The 5,320-nt window shown below is 41.3% G+C and overlaps 1 protein-coding gene and 1 long non-coding RNA gene across 2 annotated transcripts in view; one reads left to right on the top strand and one right to left on the bottom strand.

Annotated features, from left to right (window-relative positions):
- LOC106939419 (dolichyl-diphosphooligosaccharide--protein glycosyltransferase subunit STT3B-like) overlaps positions 1-5,320 on the bottom strand; it is a 68,332-nt gene that overhangs the window by 30,762 nt on the left and 32,250 nt on the right. The window lies entirely within an intron of this gene.
- LOC106939420 (uncharacterized) overlaps positions 3,702-5,320 on the top strand; it is a 7,360-nt gene continuing 5,741 nt past the window's right edge. Inside the window, exon 1 of the long non-coding RNA XR_001422838.1 lies at positions 3,702-3,712. This is a non-coding gene — a long non-coding RNA (uncharacterized LOC106939420). The remainder of the gene's footprint in view (positions 3,713-5,320) is intronic.

The raw sequence follows: 5,320 nt of genomic DNA on the forward strand, positions 1-5,320 counted from the left end.
CAAGTAATAAACATTAGTTTTCCTCAAATGCCATCATCAAAATCATCATGCAAATACACAAATAAGTTGATCAATGTTCCACTTAAGACTATTCAAATGCAACTATAAGCAGGTGGGGTTTTAGCCTCGATTTAGTGGAACTCACTGTTTCAGCATCTTTGCAGTTGTCTGGAAGTTTGCTCCAGATTAGAGGAGCATAGAAGCTGAATGGTGCTTCTCCGTGTTTGGTTCTGAGTCTGACAATGCTGAGTAGACCAGAACCAGGACACCCGAGTGGTCTGTAAGGTTGATATGACAACAGGTCTTTAATGTATCTAGGTGCTAAGCCGGTTGGTGATTTATAATCTATCACTGTAGTAGTAATTAATAAGACTAAAGATAAATCCATGGATGAGCTTCTCAACATCTTGCTGGGACATTAGTTATTTAATCCTAGAAATGTTCTTCAGGTAACAGAAGGCTGACTTTGTAATTGTCTTTGTGTTTCTCTAAAGGTTCAGATCCGAGTCCATCACTACACCCAGATTTCAGGGTGTTGAAGCAGAGACACTTTAATAAGACCACCAGCAGCACCAAATCCAAACACCTCAAGACACATACACACACACATCAGCACACACCCATCAGAAACGTCGAGTCTTGTGGATGGATTTGTAAATTTGATGACTTTGAACCCAGCTCCCATTAGTGTTGGTGCCAAGAATGTTTTCTAATGGTCCATTTACCATTTATGAAAAAAAGACTGGTTTAAAGATCTACCAGTCATTCAGGTCTTGCTTGTTAAAGCTGGAACTGAACATCGACAACACGCTGAAAACAAGACAAACGCATGTGAACCCAAGCGTTCTTGTTTGATGTAGCCGCCTTTAATGATCCGGGCAACGTAATGAGCTACAGTGCCGATTACGGTTATCACTCTGGGGGCTTTCAGACTTTGTAAAACACAAAAAAGGCAGCTTCTTCGTAACTGGGATTCTGAATGCCTAATTGTACGAGCTGAAGAGAACGCAGCACTGGGAGGCGGTGGGGGCTAAATTGCGGTAATAATATCCAATAAAGAAACGATGACGAGTCTTATTACTCTGATTAAATGTCACCCAAGACGCATAGAGGCTCCCACACTTAAGGGCTTACGTGACAAAAACGAGGGGCTGCTCATGGCTGTAAAGAAAATACTGCCGCTTTATGCACTTTTACTTATAATTCAGGTCAAAAACTCCCAACAGATCTCTGAGCAGGGATGAGTTTCTCCAGTTGCTGAGGCTGTGCAAAAAAAAAAAAAATAGAGTTTCCTAACACATCCAGGGGGTCGCTGCAGTCTGAGATAACAATTATACCTACTTCTCGACTTGTGGTGCCCACTAAAACACATGCGTGACCTATTTGGGTCTTGTGGCAATAGAAGCGTTGAGAGACTGAAGGAAACGGTACTGGGGCTCATAAATTACAAAGCAAACCTTCTACCCATGCGGGTTCATGCTCGTTTCTGAATTTCTATCCCCCCCTCATTCAGTGCTTCATTGCTGGCCATCTTTTCGCTTCCAAGCTGCCGTAGTCGATCTACTGTCCCAGATCAGCACAGCAGTAAATTAATGAAGCGTATGACATTGGCAGTAAAAGATGACGTTAATTAGGGATGTTTCTGTGCAGCAATGCACAAGATCTGGGCAAGATCTCCTAAAATATGGACCTGAATGACAGACCAAGAGTATTCAGACATAATGAACTTTTTTGCATTTTTATATTACAATCTTCAATCAAACATTAGGTAACCTTATAGGAAACATACAGTACAACTATGAAAAGTATGCTATATATCCACTGCCAAAAAAAAATCCTTCTGGAAATCCTTAAATTAATAAGTAGAATACATTTTCATGTTTTTTATTCTTAATTTGAATTTTTAGAGAACATTAGTGAACAACCAGAAAGAAAAGGGAAAAACAGCAGGTGTGTTCAGGGGTAGTCCAAGTTATGGAGACATTTAAGACAGGGTTGGGTCATAAAACATAATCCCAAGCTGTGAACATCTCATGGAGCAGTTTAATCCAAACAATGAAAAGACTGTTGCACAGCAGCAAACCTTCCCACACATGCCTGTCGACCTAAACTGACAGCCCTGCGAAAGGAGCAGCAGAGAGCATCTGTTGACAAGAAAAAAAAACTTTTGCTGTCCTCTGCACAAATCTGGCAAGAAGTGCTAAGACTGACGGCGTCAAGTTAGCGACTTGGCCACCCCTATACTGGTCGTAACAGAAGAAACAAAGTCTTATTTAAAGTTTGCCTCAAACGATGTGAGGGGACACAGCAAGGGGGGGACAGAGAGGCTGGTCAGGGTTCATAGGAGCCAAATATATGGTGTCCCTGGAGAGAAAACCTGTTATGAGATGCAAAAGATTTCATCTTCCAGCAGGACGGTTATCTGAAACATACACGCAAGATATCCTGTGGGTTTCAGAAAGTCAAATTTCAGACGTCAAGTCTTTTTAATCCCACCTTAAATGAAATTTAAAAAAATACTATATAAAGGGATGGTTGGGGGATCTTGCTGTGTTACAATCAAGCATAGCAAAAATTGTTATTCTGAGGTCTGTTTGTGGCACTTGGCAGCAGATTTGTGCTTCTCGCACTGCATGTGGTTCTCTACAGCCTTAACCAGCGTTGTACCCAGAATAAAAGTTTTATTGCACAGAATGCCTCTTGTGGGTTGGCAACAGAAGTGAGTCTGTGGTGAAAACAGACGTCATCCAGCAAACCGAAGATAAATTTGTGCTCAGAGGGGTCAACACGTGAGGTGACGTCGCTCCCTCTCCATTCGTTTCCTATGGAATTTGCAACATGAAGCGACGATCATTAGCTAGTGACCGATGACATTCATGGATCTGGAATTGTGCATATGTGCACACAGGTTTATGACACAAGTTGAAAAATGTTCAACTTCGCTATTGTGTCTCTTGTGTTGTTTCACCCCAAGTGGCGAAGACTTTCACCTGTCACTGTTCTTTGTTACTCCCAGTGTGCCTCCACTCACAAAACACAATTAAGATTTCTGAGTAAGACTCAAACTGTTACCAGTCTGAAAATTCCTGAGGAAAAAAAAGTACATATATGAGAATAGTCAAAATTAAATAGTCCCTTCATAACAAAATGCATGATTAAGGTATTTAAACCTGACTTATATTTTTTTAAATGAGTTTAAGACAAATTAAAGGTTTTAAGTTGCATGAATTTAAGACTTTAGAAGACTTTTCGTAGACGTGCAGACATCCTGTACACATGTGAACTTGGTCATTCCTGTTAGTAATCCTCCATCCAAGCTACGTGTCCTTTTTGCAAAAGAAAAAGTGGAAAAACGTCCATCTAGTTTTGCAAAGTTGGTAGACATCCACCAAAAAGCACTTGCAGGTGGGTCTACAAATTATAAAATGCACGCCAAACCCTCACAGAAAATCTTAAAGAAAGTGTGTGGTTGTAGAGGGACAAAATGAAATTCCAGCCAGTAGGGACATGAATCTTATCATACGTTCCAGATGGTTGCCCTAACCCGACTTTCAAACTTCAGCAAAGATAAAAAATCAGGCAGCACAGGCACTCACAGATAACGCATCTCTGCGAGATGCACGCTGATAGCATCTTAGCAGAAAATTTGGCTCCAGGCTTAAGGGATGCACAAAAGGCAACAATGAGCTCATCCTGGATGAAAACTCCTGCCGTTCTCCCCTCATAGCCAACAGAGGAAGAGAGGTGAACGAGAGCAAAGGCTTCCTTCCGCTCACTGTCGTCTGGGAAGCAAATCTCAAAATCCCAGCCAGAGGCAGAAGCAGATCCAGCACCCCATTATGAGCCCGAGAGATGGGAGTGCATTTCACAGCCAAAAAAAAAAATTTAAATCCAGCATTTGTTTGTTGGCCCCCATCAAATCTTGCCTGGGAGTGGCCAGATGACATCATGCCAGCTCTTGCTACAGCAACCGCATGGCAGGCTGCGCGTCTGTGTTTGTATGTCAGTAAGATGGAGGAAGGAGATTGCTGATTGAACTGTAGCCCAGGGATCCAAAAGAGCAAATCACTGATCTGATTAATGTCGCAAGTGGCATGGACAACATCATGTGGAGAACAGAATTACTCCACCAGCGCTAGACTGACGTGGCTTCCTGTGAAGTCAAGGAGGCATCGCTTTAAGAGATCACAGCATAATCCACTTTCTTTTCAACATTTCCTGCATGAGTAGAGAAATGATAGACGGTCATCAGAACGCATTAGTAACACTTGATTGGGAATACTGAATGCGTTTAATGAAGTAGTCATTTACTTTATAATATACACAGAAAATGTGATGCGTGTCTGTTTGTATAATCTATGCTGCCTGAAATTTCTAGAAAGATTGAAGAGGAAAGAAACCTCCAGGAATCCAACACAATGTCAATGAAACCCAGAATGAAAGTGAGTCCAAGTGAACTTAATGAGGCGATGTTTAAACAATGGAGGCAATAGTTGAGAAATCATAATTTTATAAAAAGTCCAGGCATGTTCATTGAGACGGTCGTGGTCCCGGTGTCCTCTGCACACAGAATGAAACAACGCTAGTATTCCTCCATTCAGTGACCAGTGGAAGGTCAGGAACCAAACCATTTCTGAGAACTGTGGCACATTTTTGTGTTTCACTGATCTGACCGACTTCAAGTCTTCCAGCTCAGAGAAATTAAACCACATTTCCCAACTCTTCAGCATTGAGACTTTGCCTCAGTAACTACAAATCTGGCATCACCTTACAACTTTTCTATTGGTTTAAAATCGCTGACTGTGCTGGAAACTCAAGAACATACTGGTCTGTTTGAGAATGTTTTCTCAAAGAAATATCCATCTCAGCAGCTTTCCACCTTTGGCAGACCGCAAAGTGACCTCCTCACATTCTCCAGTATATTTCAACCGACCCATAATCTCTGCTATGTTAAATGTACTAACAACAAAACAGTATGAGTACAATCTTCATGGCATGCCGATTTAGCTACCATGCTTGCTGGTTTACTATGATTTGAATTCTGTGTCTTCTCTGACAAACTGTCACAAACAATCATGCTTTCATAAAATGTTGCTCCACTTTTTGTTTAGACCATTCATTTTAATTTGGTGAGCTGTAATCCTTCTGGCCATTGTTTGCTCAACAGTAGAACTTATTTGGGGCTTTTGCCAATGGTTGGCATTAGCCAAATCTGCCATTTTGGCTCTTTAATCCATTCCAATGGACGTTTTCTGCTTTCTTTTCATCTTTCAGATTTTGCTTTCCATTTAAAGCATTTCACCTCAATTTAGCTCATTAG

This window comes from Poecilia latipinna, unplaced genomic scaffold, assembly GCF_001443285.1.
Source record: "Poecilia latipinna isolate Pla-1442-1.1 unplaced genomic scaffold, P_latipinna-1.0 Scaffold2867, whole genome shotgun sequence".
NCBI classification, from domain to species: domain Eukaryota; kingdom Metazoa; phylum Chordata; class Actinopteri; order Cyprinodontiformes; family Poeciliidae; genus Poecilia; species Poecilia latipinna.